This window comes from Calidris pugnax, unplaced genomic scaffold, assembly GCF_001431845.1.
Source record: "Calidris pugnax isolate Ruff unplaced genomic scaffold, ASM143184v1 scaffold24, whole genome shotgun sequence".
NCBI classification, from domain to species: Eukaryota; Metazoa; Chordata; class Aves; order Charadriiformes; family Scolopacidae; genus Calidris; species Calidris pugnax.
The window spans coordinates 29,533,426-29,553,704 of NW_015090922.1; positions in this window are offsets into that span (position 1 = coordinate 29,533,426).

Genomic DNA, 20,279 nt, shown 5'->3' on the forward strand with positions numbered 1-20,279 from the left:
CCAGCTTGTTCCCTTTCTTCCCTTCATATGCACATAAGGGAAGATTTTTGCCCTTCTCTTCAGCCCTGTGTGCTCAGACCACTGGTCTCTCTGTACACCTGCAGTGCTATTGCATTCTCCCCACGTGGCAGCTGCTTCCTATTAGCTCCACCTGGGATATTGAAGACCCACTCAACAGACTGGTTATTTAGCAGTATGCAGAGGACTTTTACCCTTTAGCTGTGCAGCAGTACACTGGACAATTCTCCATTGCATTATTTCAGTAAGCCTCTTTAACAAAACTGCACTAAAGCTATTGTGGTAACTTTTGTCCAGAGGTTCAGGAAATGCATTTCATTTCCTTCAGTGGAGACTTTGGCTTATCACAACAAAGTCAAATCCTTTGGGTTTTCATTGCATTAAGTCCTGCTAGTGAGAGCTGAGCATTAAAACCCCAAACAAATAATGGTTTAATATATTACACAACAGGCAAGCAGGCATTGCCAAGATCTAAAGGGAGAACGTTTGCAACCTTATTAGTAGGCAAGGCTTTCTTCCTTTTCTTTACAACTGAATTCTGAAGATTGCTCCATTAAAAGAAGAGAGCCAGCCAGACCAAAGAGTACCTTTCCTCTGAAATAGAACATTAAATGTAGATGTTGAATGGTGTATCTTTTAAACCTGGAGATGAGATCATGAAAAGACTTAGTAGCTGTTGTATTATTATTTATTCAAGGCTTAAGAGGAAGAAAGTAACTTACCAGGTAAGTTAGTATAAAATTTCCTACTCACCATGTGTTTAAAATCACCTTAGTCTCACTAATTTTGATAGTTCAGCTGTCTTCTGATTGAAAATCCACTTCCCTGGTAGTTCTCATTTGCCAGCATTTTCTGCTGAGAAGTGTAATATACCTTGCTATATTATAGCAAAGGAAGGGGACTAATAGTCAAATGAACAGAGATTTTTATAGGCTCAGAAAATTGGAACTTAAGGGGCTTAATTCACTACACTGCAGCCAAAAAAATAAATCCATTTGCTGTCTGTAATTCGTATATTTGTAGTATATTCTTGCATGGTTGAGGCAGTAAAAAACATAAGAATGTGTCTTCACTAGAAAAAACAGTAGTGTTGGCAGGAAATAATTAGTAAGCCACATCTACGTTGCTTAAAATCCCTATAGGTCCTAGGCACCTGTAGATTTTTTTCTTAGGTAGGTAAATAAAGTAAGCATTGTGTCCCAGGCTAGTGGGACACACCTGACACCTAACTGACCTAAAGTGCGCTAACCTACACTAAAATTAACACCTTCCTGGCAGTGAAAACAGAACCTGAGTAGGATACAATAGAAGTAGGATAACAAATTCTCAACTTTGCCTGGGGAGCTCCTCTGAACTCAGCTTGGCAGGCACAAACTGATTTGCATAGATGGCAAAGAAAGATTTATTTTCCATTCTCCCTTGAGCTGCTCTGGAGTTGGACTCCCTGTTTGATGTGGTCCCTTGCAAGGGTCCTGCTCTTGGACAGTTCCCTGCACCTCAGAGGAGGCACATTCCCACCTTCCTCATCCCCGGGCAGGGGGCTGTGCTCGAGGAACAGCTTTCTTATAGCAGTATCCAAAGGTCAAACCAAACCCAAGGTATTTATTTTCTAAAAAAATGGTAGAGAATGTCTCAGGGAAGCTGTTAAATAGCACAGATTTCAATCCCATCATGGCAAACAGCTTCAATTTAGATATGTAAATATCTGTCTTTGATCTGGAGAAATTAAGCATGGGTGCTGATTGGGTAGGTGGGATGATGTCATGCTTCAGATTATGCCCTCATTTCCGGTCGGTGCTTTCCCCCAGCAGGCACACACTGAGACTGTCTATTGTTAAGCTACGTGTGGCATGCTGGAGAGCCAGCCAGCCAGTAGAAACTGCAATTTTTGTCTCTTCTTCTTAAACCAAGACTGCCACGCTGACATAAATAAGCACAAATATTTCCAGCAGGCTGCATTTTCAGGGTTTTTTTTCCCCCTAATACAAAGAGCAGCAAGTTATTATTCTGTCAATGAGCCAACAAGAACAGCCACAACCATTTGGTTGAAGCAGCATCCTTGCTGCCACCACCACGCAGCACGCGCTCAAAATGACGGCCGAGCTCAGGGACCTACGCACAGACCCTAAAGCACCCCGCTGGCACTTCCAGGTGGCTCTGGCAGTGTCCTCCAGCTGTTCCCCTTCTTATCCCTCTTCCCCGTGCACACACGCAGCTGATTCGCAGCCCCAGTGTCAGGAAACAATTCATTTGCCCAGAGCTGCAGAATCAGGCTAATCTGAAGCACGCTGACAATTGAAATGGTCAGGGAGCACAAAGTAGAAAGAACCCAGTCCTGGAGATGAAAATCATTTTGTCTTTAAATCCACAGCAGAGAGATAAGTTTAAAAAAAAAAAAAAAAAAAAAAAAAAGAAAAAAAAAAAAGACGGGTCAGCCTGCAGCCTTCCCTCCTAAAGATAAGTCAGAAGGACAGTGTTTATCTCCCTCTTGAAGCTTTGTTAATTTGAGCAGTTTTGCTAGCTGGAAGATTTACAAGGAGGGAGGGTTAGCAAATTCTTCTGCTTCTCCACTGTGCCAGAAATTTTCCTAGAAGCAGAAGACTTTGTATCACATCCTCGGCTTTACAGCAGATTTTAAGAAAATGCTATGTGACAAGCACGATCAAATCCATGCACAATGAAAGTAGATGTAGAGAAACTATTTTATAGATGCAAACTAACATGTGTTCATCAGTGTGCTGCAGTGCCAAAAAAGCTTGAAGTTGTATGAGAAGGGAGGAAAATCAACTCCAGAAAAGCAAAACTGTTATAGTATGATCAGCCACTGCCAGTCCAGTCTGTCCTGATGCAAGTTTCCTGCTTCACAAGAGGACAGGGTAACAGAAAATTCATATCTGGAAAATAAAGAGTAGAGAAAGCAACTGGCTTGCGAATGACAGGAATTTCTCCAGCAGCACGGAGAGACTCATTAGAATTTTTCCCATGACACACCACAAAAGATGGCTGGAGAAAACAAAGTGAGATGCTGGAGCTCAGTATATTTCTTTGTCCTTGAGAAGCCTGGCCTTGCTGAATCTCACGGGCTAATGCATGCATAATTTGGGGCAGCTGATTAAGTTTATTGTGTTCCTGACTAAATCGAGAGGAGTGAGGGAGTGAGGGGGAAAAGAAACAAAGTTGGCTTTAATTAAAGCCCTGCAATTGTCTTTAATATTTACATAATGTGCTATCATAATTGCCTCTGATTGGAGACTTAAGATGCATAGAAGAAAATGACATGTTGGAAGTCCCCAGCTGAGGAAACAAAAACCAAGACAGCCCCTTCCCCCCATCACTCCAAGCCAAATCAAAACCCACCGAAGAGGAATTGCACCGGGGTGCTTTACAGAGCCGAGAGCTCTGCCATGGGCTCAGCCCAGCACACCTCCCTCCACGCCGGCAGCCTGCGGGCGGCTGGCTGTGCTGGCAGAAACTGGAGCATCTACCAGCCTCTCAGATGTGTGCTGCTCCTCTGGCATGGGGCTGGACACTTGGCAGAGGCTGGACAGAGCCGCTAAACCCACTGAGGGTGCTTAGTGCTAATTCTGAGACTTATCAGAGGAGTTCCTAGTAGGCAGAAGACCATGAGTTCCACAGGAGAAGGAAGCAATGCCAAGTCAGAGGAGGGTAATCATTCCCTAAGATCCATTCCAACGATGTCAATCATAAGAATTTTTTTGGATATGGGGTGAACATGTAATTCTGATGGAAATTAATAGAACTGTCAGTGTTTCATAAATTTAAAAAGAGCGAGAATTCTGGACCTGAACCAAAAACGGGGACCTCCTGGAGCCTGGGGCTGACCTCTGGTCTGAATACTAAGGATCAGAGCCCTCTCTGCAGTGTCCTGGGCTGCAGTTACAGATCTCCTGAGGTTTGAATGCTCATAACCACCTGCACATGCAGCATAGGTAGCTCCTGAAGAGATGTTTTAAGCATCTGTCTGACGTCTCTTTTGATTTGGGATTGCAGATATTTTGTTTGTCATTACATGCAAAGGCAGGCACGATTCTGCTCTCAGTGTTGCTGCAGCCACTTGGGAGGAAAAAGATACATTGCAGCCTCCCCCATGGAAAACCCTCTTCTGTTTTCTCATTGAGTTTCCTAATGGAAAACAGTAAATATGTACGGTTTATCTTCTTTTGTGAAAAGAAGTATATCAAGTTGTTGATGATAAAGAGGATTTCATCAACTGGGAGCAATAATAAAGTTTCCATGACTTAATGTCCCTCCACTTTGTAACAGACCATAGTGTCATCCAAAAATAAGGTTTTGCATGCTTTTCCTGCACATTTTTCTCATACATTTAAGATCTGCACCTAAATAAAAGTCACAACTGGATCAGTGTCCTCTGAAGATTCTGCAGGTCCAAGCTGTATCCACAAGAACTTCCACAGGTTCACCAAATGAGAAAAATGCTGATATGTTTTCATTGTTTAGTTCTAAAAAAATGTCATCATTGACCATTTTGCTACTGATTTTATCCTAACAGCTGTGGAAAACCATCATTTCATAGCTACACAAAAAGTCCCACAATTCATGCTTAATGCTTTAAGGGTGGAAATTAGTGTTTGCAAAGTGGTACAAGTAAGGAGAGCTCACAAATACACTTTCTCCATGGCTGGACGAAGGAGAAGTGGCATATGATGTAGTGGCCCATATATTTCCAGCTTGTACACTGCCTTCATTACAAGCAGCTGCTCTCCATTTCTCCTGCAGCAAGAGACTGAAGGAGAGTAGAACATTTTTGGTTTAGTCCTCAAGGCAGAATGCCAATTACAGCATCCTACATCTAACTGCACCTTTAGCACTAGTGATCCTGCTGAGGGATGTGTGCTGTATTGCAGAGAGTCTATGCAGCACCTTTTGGCCGGGTTGCTGTTTATAGTGATTTTTCTATAAATGGTATGATCTCACCAAATGATAGCAATGAAGCAGCTGGGACATGGGAAAATCACCCGCTGTTATCAGCCACTCTTGGAGTAGCAGCTTTCCTGGAGCACACAGATTAAAGTACAGTAATCTAACTTACATTTCAGCACTAGGTTACTTTTTCATATTGGCATCAGAGTATCGATTTACCAGACTTTGACTTCATATTTTTGATTGTTTCGATTTAATTTCCAGCCACTGCAGTACAGATATACCAAAAATGAGTTTCTGTCCCTCCCTTCAGAGTACAGCTATGACTCATGAAGTTTGGGCATTCACTTGGAAATATGGTGCTGCATCATTCTCACTATATAACAGCAATAAGGTACAGAAGCTGCAGTGATGCTTCAGGCATCAAATAGCCTCTTTACTGGTAGGGAGGGCCTATATGTGCACCGCTGTTTTCACCAGCTCCAGACTCAGAATACAGCAGGGACCACTAGCAGACTCAGGAACAACCGAAAGGTTTAGTACCCTGGTCCAATCCATTATTTATATTCTTTTCTCTTCAATATAAAAATGACAATGCTAGAAGTACATTACCTTCATTAGATATGCCAGACACTACAAAATGCCTGGGAAACCACTTACAACATCTCTCCAGATCCTGTACTATAGTCACCGTGACAGTATCCAAAGTAGTGCAGTTGCTGGTACCAGCAAGAACTTTCTGTCAGTAATCATGGACCTCGTAGAAACAGATGCTGGTAGAAAAAGTTTTCCTAGCAGTTGATAACACCAAAATTCAAGAACCAAATATTGCTTTTCTGCTTCAGATTGTTCCATTTCAAACAGTCAGGCTTAGAGTTCTCTGCGTGAGGCCACCTCTTTGCCTATGATAAAATCTGAGCATAAAGATAACTCGCCAGGAACATGAGTAAGTTTTCAAGCAAAATGCCAAGTCAGACATAAAGACCAGTGTGGAAAGAACGTTTCTATCTTAACCTACACTACTGATTCTGGAAAAGAAAGCTGTAAAAGTTTGAGGTTCAGCATGAGCTGGCGCTTTATTCCAGGCCTAGGCATCCACTCAGTTCTGCAAAGAACAAGAACATAAGATAGGCTAGAAACTGCATTCTACATTCTAGGTAGGAGCCAATTTGTCTGTGGAAAGGGACTTTTTTCTCCTCCTTTTGGTCACAAGCAGCCTGTTTCATCCTAGCAGTTTGTATTTGGAATACGTTTCCAGCCACATAAAAGTTATGTGGAAATAAGGTAGTTGAACAGGTGGTCTTTTTAAAAACTCCTTTCTAGTTAGATAGCATTTCAATGTGGAGATGAACATGGAGCACTGGCTGAGGTAGAAACTCATTCTGTAGCTCTCCATCTGCCATTGCGCAGTGCATTACAACATTTATTGGCTTTACTTAACTGTTAATGAAAAACTACCATCAGCAGCTGCCATCACTCCCACTACAGATTGTAATAAATAATAGCTCGTTTGGCTCATAGCCCTCCTTCTCCTGCTCTAGAGAATAACAGCTAGGGAGTCCACAAAGAATCAGTAAAATTGGGGGATGAGAAAAAATGGCTAAACTCTGTGATCAATTTGACTTTTATTGCAATTGTGTTTTTCCCAGCCTTGATAATCATTTACAGAAAATTATACATACATACTTACATATATAAAATGGGTAAATAAAGAGATTTCAGTCCTGCTTTTCCCTGGAGTCTTTTCCATTGACTGCAGTGGTAACAGGGATGTCCATCAGCCTATAATAAAAAATCCATTGGCCTGTTATAAATGTAAAAATTTATAATTGGATGTGCATTCAATTTTGGAGTCTAGAATTTTGCCTTGTTTTGATTTTTTTTTTCTGATAAATAAGTCACCTTAGTTTTACCCTACTTTTAATTAAGTTATGAAATCCTCGGCTTCATTGGCTGTTGCGTCTTTTGGCTAGATATTCAGAAGAGCACTCTTTGAGCACCTCAAAGAAGTCTGCAGAGTCTCAAGGGTTCTCCAAAATTTCTGCTGGAAATTTGGCTGATCAATATCAGTTTGGCCAGTCTCATTTTCAGACTGAGGAAAACTAGCTTTTTGAAAATACGTCTTCAAACATCTGCTTGTAGCTGCCGTTTCTGGTCCTAAACTGGAATCCTTTGTTGCTCACGCTTAGAAGAGTAATACAGGTGGATCACTGTGAATGTGATAAAATAATAGTGTTTAGGTTTATGTGAAGTCATTGTAAAATTAGCAATACAGACACATTTAGGGCTCAACATCTCCTCCAAGTGAAATGAAAGGCTCCACCCATGTTCTTCACAAATCTGTGAGAAGATGAAAGACTGCATGAGTGGAACAACCAGCAGCTGTGCAGTGAAATCCCAGCAGAGATGCAGATACAAAAAGCAGAGAGCTGCAACTGGGAAAACCTGTGTTTTATCCAAACTTCACTTAGGCCTCCTTAACTGAGACATTGTTGAGAGGAGTACACTAAGAGTTCATCCAGTAAATGACTGACCTAAGAATAGGTTTAGAGATATGGGAAATGCGCTATTCTCAGAGTTATTCTAGAACAGTTGGCTATTTTCAGGCTCTTGCCTTGTTTCCTTTACCTATTTAGTACATTTTCATTTTTTACTTCAAGAAATCCACACAATTCCAAACAATTGGCTATATTTGGAACTAGAAAAAAGGAATTTTCACTTTCATTTCCATGGTTCTTGACCTTGTACAAGAAGAGAGAAGTATCTGAAAAAAGGAGGAGTCAGCAGGCAAACAATTCTATCAGAGTATGTGAGACTGGCAAGACCAATGCTGGAATACCACAGAAAAATCTGTTATCTAAGTTTTTAAAAAGATACTTGAGAGGAACAAAGGGTCCATAAAAGTTTTCCATCAGCCAGAGAAAATGTGTTACAGTGGGACAATGAAGAAGCTCAGCTTGCTTAGAGCAAGGAAGTCAAGAAAAAGGACAAACATCAAGAAGTGACTTGATAAACTATATGGAAATGATTTCCCTGTGATAAACAAGCAGCTACCAAACCTCTAGACTGAATGCGCAATATAAAGCTATGCAGTTTCAAAGGTAAAAATAAACCTTATTTTCAGTTCTTCCTCTTACCAGGTTCATCTCTAGTCCCTCCAGTAAGAGATGCAAACTGATGGAATAAGATACTAAAGGAAATGGTGACTCCTGGGTCTTTGACATTCTCAAATAGGGATCAAGCCTGCATTAACCAAACAGAAGCTACTGAAATCAGTACACAAGTAATTGGATGAAGCTTAATGACCCCTGATGAGGAGGAAGGCAAACCCAGGATATTTCATGGTCCTTTTTTGGCTTAAAACCTATAGTTCTCCACAGTCAGTATATTTGTATATACTTAAATACTTTATTGACAACTTGAAATGCTAAAAAGAAGTAAAGATCCAATGTAATGAGCGATAAACCCTCTGATAATTAAGACAGCTCCAAGAAAGAACTATGTCTTCCACTGCAGAGATATTTCTGATCACTTCTCATGATGTAATGTGCTTTGGTGCCCTTTCCAAAGTTCCAGGCACTGAACAGGACTTCAACACTTAGCAGGGGAGCAAGCCAAGAGCCCACGATTACGGTGCTGTCTCCAGCTCATTTGTGAGCCTTCACCTGCTCTTCTGAACTTGGGATGCCCCTGGAAACAGGGGGACTCTATTCCCATCTCTTCTATCACTCTCTTCAGCCACCTGCAGCATCTTTCTCCTGGCTTTGTGTCCCTTACGTTTGTGAGAAGAAGGGCAAAGGAGCATTTTCTCACCTTTGCAATATACTTCAAGAAATATAAGTGAAGGGTGACACCCAGTTGTCACACATCTCTTTTTTTTTTTTTATTTCAGTATCTGTCCATAGCACACAAAGAGAAGAAATCTGATTGCTAAATATCTGAAATATACTAGGCAGGAACAGATTTAATGGGAAAATTATTTCTCCCTTCCCACAGACCAGACCAGTTCTTTGAATACATGAACTGCTTCAAGTTACAGAGTCCCAGCTCCACAGCTGGGTCACATCTGTCCACAGCACTAAGGAAACTTCTTATTTGGTGAAGTTGCTCTGAGTGAAAGCACACACACATTTACTTTCACAACACCAAGGCTGAGGCTGTCTATAGCACCCTAGAAATGCAGCCACCGTCAGACCCACAGCTGCTCCCCAGAGTGCGGGTGGACCCTCAGTCAGGGTCAAAAAAAGACCCTGTTTTGGGTTTGTAAACAGTTGGACCCCAAGCTGTCTAACACAAAACAGGCTTTTTCAAAGTATATATCTGGGGTGTCACTCATTGCTAGAAAGACTAGTGACACCTGGCTTTCCTCGGTATTTCAGCCACAGATTTGGCATCAGAAATGTCAGAACATGTTGCAATCACTCAGATGACTAATACATTAAGGTATTTTTGTGGCAGAGAGCTGGAATGCTTCCCACATTTCCCCTTTTGTCTTTTCAATAGAGACGGATTATCCCTTTCTTTCTCATTCCCTGTTAAGTCCCTAAAATGTATACTTCATCAAGACACAGTGTCCAGGGACGTTAAGAGCTACACAGCATATACGGTCCTCCCTAAACTGGACACTTTTTGTAATCTGCTTTTCTGGGAGCTCATAGTCCGAGGATGAAGCAGGAATCAGCTTACAGGAACCAGGCTCTGTAAGTTTGTTGTCCCAAAAGCAGCACTGCTTGAGCTCAGCTGCAAAAATGGGAAGCTGAGGCCAGAAAGCTCTCAAAACTCAGAGGCTGGTGTCAGCCAGGATCCTGACAGTCACCAGGGACACTTCAGGCTTGCCATGCCCAGAAAAGGCAGCTTCTGAGAAGCCATGCCAAGAGAAATGGCTGTTTCACCTCAGGAGGGATCAAATATGGGTCCATGAAAAAAAAATAAGTTCCTAGAGTACATTAAAAATGTTTATGTTTTTATCAACGTGAGAGCCAAGTTTCATAGATACACCTAGGAAACTGAAATTCAAAGTCCAGCTTAAACCCTTACATTTCTGAATAGTCAAAATCTTCTCTTACCTCTTCTTCCCCAATTCAACATTGACTTCTGAAGACAGGGCGTGAATAAGTTGCCCCATAACAGGAAAGCCACTTCTATTTAAAAGATTGCACAGCTGTACATGAAGCACAGAAACCAATGACCATTTCGATTGCCTGAGGACTTGTCCCCATCTATAAGGTGGGTCAGCTCCTACACCTCCTCTCCATACTGATAGCTTGCCCTGACCTACTGGCAGGTAACCTTCCCGCCAGGGGATCAGCTGCCTTCCTTATTGTGGAGGGGGGACACAAGCCTTGTAGGCTGCACAGCGCGGGCTGGGGTTTGCAGGGTTTACAAGAATGCAATTGAACCAACTGACATAAATCTTAAACCCGTCTTGGGCTTCATTTTGGGATACAAAATTTTTTGGATCAACATGCAAAATATTTTAGATTTTTGGGTTTTGGATGTGTCTTAAATACACATTCTGTCCTTGCCTTCTGTGGTTTTGCTCTGCTGCATCTCCAACAGCTTTCTCTGAAAGAATTCACAAGAGCCATTGCCTTCTTCCCCTCAGCTTTCGTCTGGGCATGTATACTGGGTTTGGCTAGGATAGAGTTAATTGTCTTCAGAGTAGCTAATGTAGGGCTACATTTTGGATTTCTGCTGGAAACAGATCTGGGCATGTACACTGGGTTTGGCTGGGATAGAGTTAATTGTCTTCAGAGTAGCTAATGTAGGGCTACATTTTGGATTTCTGCTGGAAACAGTGTTGATCATACAGTGATGTTCTCCTTACTGCTGAGCAGTGCTTACACAGAGTCAAGGCCTTTTCTGCTCCTCACCCCACCAGTGAGTAGGCTGGGGGTGCTCAAGAAGCCATGACAGCTGACTCCAGCTGATCAAAGGGATATTCCATGCTGTGTGACATGGAATGCTGAGGGGAAAAGAAGGAAGGTGGGAACAATTGGAATTATGGTGTTTGTCTTCCCAAGTAACCATTGTGCGTGAAGGATCCCTGCTTTCCCGGAGATGGCTGAACACCTGCCTGCTGATGGAAGTAGTGAATGAATTCCTTGCTTTGGTTGTGTGTGTGGCTTATTGCTTTACCTATTAAACTGTCTTTACCTCAACCCACATGTTTTCTCACTTTTTGTCTTCCAATTCTCTCCCCCATCCCACAGAGGGGAGGGCTGTGTGGTGCTTAGTTGCCAGCCAGGGCTAAACCACAACAGCACCGGCAAAGATAATCTTTGTTTTATGGAGGTGTGTAAGGTCACACTAATCCCCATTTTCTGTGTTATATAATGAAATCTACAATAGCTAAAAAGGCTTTGCCATGTGCTGTACAATTTCTGTTCCCTCTCCAAGGATTTGGTACTCTTTGTGGACCCCACTGTTTGTGGAGAGAGGATGATTTTTTCATTCCCTTGCTCCTTCACACCAAGACCCCAGTTTCACAAAAGCTTCTGCACTCACTCAGGCAAGTCATGCTGTGAGTAAAGATAGCCATATGAACAAGCATGCCAGGGCTTTACGCTCTGCTGACATATTTTGGGCATGACGCTGACCTCCTTTTGCTATAAATCCAGAGTAAATCAGTTTAATAGATTTTTCTTTCTGTGTAAAGACAATGAAAATACGAAGCGGAGCAAGAAATAGCATAATATCATCTAATGGTATATAGCTAAAAAACCTTACTTTGTAATACACTGATTGATGTTTTTATAAGTAACCTCAAGTATAAATATTCCCCCTTTACAGTGATCAGCAGCTTTAGGGCCTTTTGATTATTATTATTTTGTATCTTCTCTGCTTTAATTATAATACATTTTGCACTTCTCTACCAGTTTTCATCTGAAATCTTAAATTACTTTGCAAGCATGAATTCATTAAACCTCACAACGTCCCTCTAGGAAGCAGTTTAATTAATGCATCCAAGTTATGGATGGGCAAATTCAGCCACACGGATACTAAGTAATTTTCCCAAAGTCATAGAGTAAATCATCGAAAAGAACAGGAAGAGATTTAAGTGCCACATGCTGCCAGGTTGCACAGATATGAACGTGGAGAAATACCTGTGAGGATAACACAGAGCTTGCAGGTTCCTGCTGACCTGAAACCAGCTCGGGGTACCCCCTCCCCTACTGCCTGCCCGCTCACGGACCCCTCTGTCAGATCTAATTGTTTCAACCAAACTGGGCTCAAAGGTGTGCTGGAATAACCATAGCTGTGGCATCACTAGTGGCATCACTTCCATCACGTAGCGGTTTAGATCTGAGGAAAATAGGTCTTTTGGCTTTGCCTGTGTAGGAGCTTGACTTTTTTCTCTGCTGGAGCTCACCCCCATACCTGGAGCGGAGGGGCAGCAGAGCCCCAGCAGCTGCAGCAGCACGCCAGGCACAGCTGGAGTCTCTTTTCTCACCTCCAACCAGCCCCTGCAATGGACTGCTTGATTGTACTCCAAATTCAAGAGCCCCTCTCTCCTCTCAATGTCTTGGAGGGCCATTGCCATCTCCTCTAACAGCCCTGATGTGTAAAGGAGTTCAGGATGCAAAGGAGTTTGGCAGTGACAGATAAATTTTCACTGCCAAAGTTCTGCATCTCCTATGGAAACACTGCTAGTTCATGACCATCTGATATGGTGACAGTCTTTGGGGGGTCTTCTCTTTTGCTCAGAGCTAATTTTCTTGCAGGAATTGAAATCCACAAGCCAGGAAGCAATGCAGGGAGAGGACAGCAACCATGCAGCATCATGAGTGCTGCACATGCAGGGCCATGATGTTGCATGCAGCTAAGACAGTCTGCACCCACAGTGCTGGTTGAAATCAGTGAGTCCTAAAGGCGCTGAATATCTCTCCAAACTGGATCAGCACAGTCCCCTAACTGCTTCAAGAATAATTACATCCATGTGAACAAGGCTTCAAGCACCTTCAGATCTTCACTCATTCTCTTTCTTTGAATACATTCTGAATGAAAATCATATATTTACCCCATCTCAACCTCCCCTCTCCCCCCACTTTTTTCCTCCTTATTTTCCTCTTAAATGCTACAGAAATTACTTTCCTGGGACATGAAAATTAATGTATGCAAATTGTTACACAGCATTACCACTGCTGTGGTGCCACTACATTGCTGAGATAGTTAATTACCAGGATAATGCAGTTTGTCTGCTCTCTATCCCCTTGTGCTGCTCCTAAAAGGAAACAAAGGAAACGACATCAGAGAGACAAAGAGAGAGAGAATTCAGTCCCCTATTAATAACCACCATAAAGGAAATAAAGGATTAAAGGCCACTCGCAGCACACATGGCATACAGCTTTGTATGGCACAGATGCTGAAGAGGGTCTTGGAACTGGGTCTGCACCTGGCCACGTTATTCATTGAGAGATAAATCTTGAGATCCTTTCTTAATTTATATTGAATTGCTTTTATGCCAAAAGGCATTTCACAGAAGCCAGATCTAAGTGAAAACCAAGGCCAGAGGCAAGAGCATTGCTTGGATTCACACAATGCCTCTAGTCTCGATTCCGCCCCTTCTCTGCAGCTATCACAATGGCAGGTGACTTAAACTGCTGTTGCTTTCCTTGTCTGTAAAAGGGGAGGTAACTTTCTCCCCAGAAAGTATTTTGGGATTTGCCTTAGGGCTGAAATCCTAATTTCCTGGTGTCTCCCAACAGGGCAATATGTTCTCAATGACTGAAGAGCCGGGTCCTCACAAGAGGTAAGTAATGTCATCACCAAGCTTTTCATGCTCACTGCAATCAATGATGACTTTTCTGAAAGCCAATGAAAGAGGGTGGTCCTGAATAAAAATGACATAATTTAGCCTTAGGAAGCATACAGAGACTTAATAAAAAAAAAAATAAAAAAATCAAGAAGCCCTATGGATTCTAATGGCTACATAATTTTTAGAGCTGTTCTGTGGGATTTAATAGCCATTTTAAAAGGATGGTTTAAACTGCCATATTGAATACAGAATTGCTTATTGCATTTAAAGAGTTATTTATTTATTTTAAAATTGTTTCTATTGATCTCGTTCAACCTCTTTATGATCACGTTTGTGCTGTTCCTCCCAGGTTCTATAAGACGCTTCCACAAAGGCGGGCTGTCCCTGTAGGTGACATACATTTAAAAGGGTCAGTTGTTTTGAAAGAAAGGGAAAGAGATAATGAGAAAACCCTGCGCTCACAGAGAGGGTAGGCACCAACACCCCACCTCCAGTTATCTCCAGCCAATAACACTACGTGGTGATGAGGTAATGCTCGCATCTGATCCTCTACAGCAGCGCCCCGGTGGTTTGTAATTCTTAAACGAGACAAAACCGGGAGGCTTCTCTCCCTCTGTTGTGCTGGTGCAAATGAGGATCTGAATTCAGATCTTCACAGTTACAGGGAAAGGGGGGTGGTGGGGAAGTGTGCCAGTGCCCAAGCTTTTCTTCCCTTCCCTCTTTTGTAGCACATAAGCGAGTTTGAAGTGTTTTACTCACACAAGTTAAAGGAAATCTTAGCAGGTGTTTTGATTCCTGCTGCCGACAAATCCCAGGATGGACCGGTTTCATCTTCTAAGTGAATTTAGAAAAGTGCCATTTTTGTGTCACTCACAACCCAGCCCTCTCTCCTTTCATCATCCGAGGGAAACACACCCAAGAGGAAAAAAAATAAGATGATTTTGTGACTCAGTATTTAAAACATATCAGTAGGGGGAAAGACCACAAAGATGGCTTTGTTTTCCTCAGCCAATGTATTCTGCATGCATTTCAGTCACGCCTCTATATTTTCTTTGACAGGAAGAACAGCTTCTCCTGTTGGGGTCAGTGCTGCCACGGTAGGCAGTCGGTAAACGGGGCGGGCTCCCGAAACAACGGCACATTGTCAGCTAAACCTTGGAAGCAGATTGTGGACTACACATTGTGAGGGAGAGAATAATTCCCCTCCTCACGCTCAGGCCCCAGGCTGCCTCTGCAGGTCTGTAAGGAGGACAGATACACTTGGTGGGAAGTCACAGCAAGGAAAAGAGGGGTTGCACCCAACAAGCCTGGTCCCAACCATCACCGAAGTCCCCCTAACGGCACCCAGAGCAAGGGCCAGCCTGGTGGCATTTTCCAGTCATTCTCCTGACTGCAAGAGCGATTTAAAGTGGATTAACTGCCCACTGTACTTGCGCATGACCAGCTGGATAATTGTCCTCGGCTGGCCGAACATTTTTAAGTGCTCATTTTTCTACTAGAAAAAGTGTTTCTCCCTTCAATCAAGCACAATTTCCCCAACCATCTCTTTTAATTGTTGTCTTTCCAGAAGATATATTCCCTAGGGGCTTTCTTGCCAATACCAGTGGATGTTTTATTAGTGGATTATATTGACCTGCTGGGGCTGGTGGCCATCTTTCATCTGCAGCAAGCCAGCGTGAAAACTTTATGGACATGGATACTGTGATGGTTTGTAGTTATGGGGGGGTGGATGGGGCAAAAATGGAGACCCAGAAGCACACATGTGAATAGCAGTTGTGGCTCTTGAACTAGAGCCAAAACTCCACAGATGCCCAGCTGGGTGAGTCCATATGGAGCCTGCGGGGCTGGGAGCCATGGAGATATTACTTAATTTTGAGACGTCTTCCAGTTTAATTGCTGAAGTAGCCCCTTTTCTTTATCTCAACAGGAGTTACAGTGGGAGACCAGAGATACACAGCTTGGCTGTTATTCTAGCATAAATCCACCCCGACAAGGGCAGTGGGAAATAAAAACCCACTGCTACTTTACACAGCTCTCGGCTCCAGTCCGATCAGGAAAAAACAAAAGCAGAAATGGGTACATGTTGCCTATTCACAGCACATCTGCTTCACTGCACCCAGATACAGAGAAAGTCCAGGGAGAAGAATGGAGTGAACATGAATTTAAAGAAATCCCACCCTAGATGCGAGACCCAATAGCCCTTCTCCTGAGGCCGGAGATACACTGACTTTGTACAGCACATTTGGAGAAGATTCAAATGAAGGAGATAGAAAAGCTTTTGTAGAGAAAAAAAAAAAATGAAAAAACCCTCTTCTGTTCAATTAACCTTGAAAAATTATTTTGAACTTTTCTTGGTTTTTTATCAAATGTACATTATGGTAAGCATTTAAATGACTGTCTTCTTTCTATTCTGTAGTCAGCTTGGTAAAATACAACTTTCATTGTACAGGGGTATCTCCTTTGCCCCTTGCCTTTCTGTCCACCCAATAGAAAAGGCATTTTGAACAAATTTCCTCACTCATCTCCACTGCAGTTTTTTGCAACATGAATGTAGCATCACTGTTGGCAATGACAACTTGCCCTAACTCCTCTTCACTAAGCAACACAGCATGGACATGCAGAGCCATGATGAGGATGCTCTTCAAAGTGTTCACTGATATCTAAATGGCATCATTGGACATTGGTGAAAATACTTGTCCATCTGCTCCTGGAGACCCTGTTATATAAAAGGACTCCACCTTTGCATGGATGCTGCCTCTGCAGGGGCAGCCCTTTGCTAGTTCAAGGATGCTCTAGCCTGCTTGAGGTACAGGGGACTATGAAAAGACACCTGAAAGATGACAGCAACTGGAGAATACAGTCAAACAGTCAACTCTCTCTTCCCTCCTCTTAAGCTACCACTTTACTTGATCCTTATCCTTGAGTCCAGAAGGGGAATTGGTTTTTCCATGCTGCAGAAGGAGCAGAGAAGAATGAGATTGCCGTGCAAAGCTGGATCACCTGAAACCTTCCTTGCTTCCAGCTGCCTGAGAAGGAACACAAATAGCCTAAAACATTCAGAATGGGATCCTGATTTTGATGCATCCCAGTGGTTACAGGTTTTTGAATCAGCAGATCTGGACCAGTTCATGATGAGAATGGACCTAGGCTATTGCCTGATCAGCTCAGAAACTGACTGTTACTCAGCCTCCACAGATATGCAGATACCACACTTGATTTGGGCCCATGTCCAAGTCAAACCTTGTATGTTCAGGAGTGATTCCTCCTACATGGGAATACCATGAATAAGAACTGATGGTCATGGAGTCTGATCCCTGGAACATCTACAGGTATTTAAAACTTTCACTTTGAAGGATTGCAAAAACTGTCCCTGCTGTGGGAGAAGGCGAGGAAACAAAGCCTCTTGCAGAAACCAGAGTCAGTAGACTGGTTGGTCACAACCAAGAGGAGAACATGTAGAGAGGAAAAAGAAAATTTTTGGCAAAGCAGTGAGATAGGAACTATGTGACCCAGGCTGAGGGAGTCAAAATGAATACAAGCTATGAGGAGAAAATACGGCGCAGAGGAAGGTGGATGATATGCAGACATCTAGTTGGCATGACCAGAAGAGGCATACAGAGGGAGAAGAGGACTCTGCAAAAGAAGTTGAGAGAGCAAATGAAGAGTGAAGGGAAGAGTCAGTTTGTTTACCATGGCCAAAGCATGTACCTGATGATTTGGAGTACATCATTTTGTGGTTGACCCACTTGAGACCCAGAAACGCATGAGCTCTCAGCTCCTGATGGTCAGGGCCCCTTTAGAAAGGCAAACAACAGCATAAGTGATTTTGGCCTTTCCACATAAAAGAAGCTAAATTGCATCCCTTCTGCCTGGACTGCCTCCTTGCAGAAGAGTTGGCTACGACTGCATCAGTGCAGAAGGAAATTGGGAAATTTTGATATAGGTAAGAATCTCCTCATGCCTGTAGCAACATGCAACTTGAGGACAGGCAGCACAGCTTCCAGAAAATGGATTCTCAAGGGATTAAAGAGCTGGGTGCAGGTGGGGGACGGTGTGGGAAGGAGCCACAGACATTTATGAGCAGGGGAACAGCATGAGGCCATTGGCTTGGAGACCAAGATACCACAGTGAGGAGGAGGAATAACAAGCCCAAATCCTAGACATCAGCTGCTTGGTGTAAGAGTGTAAGCAGGCCGTAGCTGCAGTATCTCCCTCACCCCATCATCCTGTAGAAAACTTCTCCCCCACCTGACACAGCCTCACATGTCTGTTACACGAGGAGGGAACAGCCATAACTTGTCTCAGCTCTCTATCACACCTGCATTTAACACCAGCTCTACAAAAGGTTTTCTAGCGTTTCACAAACTGGGTATGACCTACAAGAAAATCGAAGCATTTTATCTCCAAATTTACAGCATGGTATCCTCCTGTCCTTATTTCATATAACTTCTTTTGCCACCGATGACAATATTTTGCCTTTCTTTCTCCATACACCTTCAGCCCTAAATGCTGATTTAAATGCACATCTTCAGAGTCTGTTCATTAAATGCTAAATTATGTGTGTGCTTTTCCCTCAGCAAAATATCTACCTACTGAGATCCTTTGCCCTGCAGAGGTGACTACTGCATCCTTGAAAGATGAGGAGATAACACAAAGAGGAAAGCTAACAAGCAACAAGGGGAAACTTGGTGACCACAGAAACTAGGTCTGTAATGAGATGATACAAACTGAAAATGAGACAGAACTGACACACTGTGTTCTTCTACACAGAGACAACATCATTCACCTTGCCTAATGAGCAGTGTGCCACAAAATGAGCAAAAACTGGGATTCAGCTGCTCTGAATAATCTCCAGTGCAAGATGCACTAACAGGTAAGCTTCATCTGGTGAAGAGTGAGTATGTTTAGCAAGCACAGCAGAAGTAACTCATGGTTATTACATGGGGAGGAAGGAAAACAAACTAAATTGCGTTTATTTAAAAGGCCACAGACAAAAGGTATTTCAAAACTCTTACAATAATCATCTCGATTCACTGTTTTTATGAGTCACCTCATGGAAGACTGAAATTGAAACATGGCTCCCTAAAACCTTCTCCACTCTCTATTCAACAACCCTCACTGTGCTTGTTGGGCTATGCCAGCGGTGCTCATTTTGAGATTAGAGGAATACATTTGTGCTCTGCATCAGCAGCAAGTGTTTTTCTTAGTGGGACACATTTCAGTGTGTCCCACTAAATTTTAACTTAATGGCCCCACAAACATCTTAGAGACAACAAGATCAGTCACTGACACAGAAAACAAGAACACTCAGCACCAGAAATATTAATTCTCAAAAGCGATGTGAGAGTTTTAGAAGACATGTGGATCTGCAAGCTTCAGTGCACTGGTGAGCTATTAAATATGGTGGGCTGGAAGCAGCACTAGCAGCAATTATCCCGTAATACCTAACGGGAAATGGAGGGCTTTTTTTGCAACTTTCACAAAGACAAACCACAAAGAAAGCGGCTTGTTTTGGCCCCTCTTGGATACACTGTACAGGACAACAGAAGCCACTGACCTGGCTAAATGCAACAACTTCTATTCCTACCTTTATAGTACTGAGCTAAGCATCTATAGTACCTTTCATACCACATTCCTGGAATGCATTACAAGTCTAAGTACAGGACCTTCAAAAGCTGCCATGTGTCTCACTCCAGCGCGTGTCAGTGGGAGCTAGGTGCACACTTTTGGCCTGCACTGGAGTGGCTTTCTACTACTTGGTCCCGTTAAAAAATCAGCAGAAATTCAGGATGTGCAGCAACATACTGAAAGAAGATTGAACTCCCATTAATGTTAATGAAAAAGCTTTTATTAGCTTCAGCAGTATGGACCGAGTCCTAGCTGATTCAGCTTTACTAGGCACTGTGAGGCAGGCAAATCCAAAAGGTAATGGCTCAAAGCACAGCCTGGATTGCAGCACGTAAGACAGGGCTGGGGGTGGAGGGACACGCAAAGGAGAATAACACATCAGATTGAATCCACAGGGAGAGGTAACAAACAAAATGCAATACTCAAGCTGCAATTTAACCAGAAAGACAGTAATATCTGTCCTGCAGGGGAAAAAATTGCTCATCTGAGATTCAGAGTAGTTAGCAGTACCAGGCATGAGTAATATAGTCTTATTTATCGCAACTGTTTCATTCATTCCTGTTCCAAATGAAGGAAATAAAAACAGCAACTGATAATGTTTAGCATTTTTGTGGCACTGCTCATTTCAAATTGCAAAACAGTAATTCAAGCATTTTGGTACAAAGGCTAGTTAATACACGGGTCACTGAACCACTGAAATGCAGCCTCTGCAAGAATAATACGGTTTGCAGTAGCAGTGGGAAAAGGTGGTTTCGGTGAAAAAATGATGAAACAAATAGCTGTTCCAGCGAACAATGTCAGGAAATGCTCTGTGACTGCACAGGGCTGGAAGGCCCCAGATGCCTAAGCCAGCATCCAGAAGACACCTGTACAATACACCACCTGGCACACGCCTCAGCTTCCCTAGGAAAGAAGGGAGGTTCAGTCACAGAAAATGAAGGGTATTTTGTTCTGAAAATAGCTCCTGCCTGCT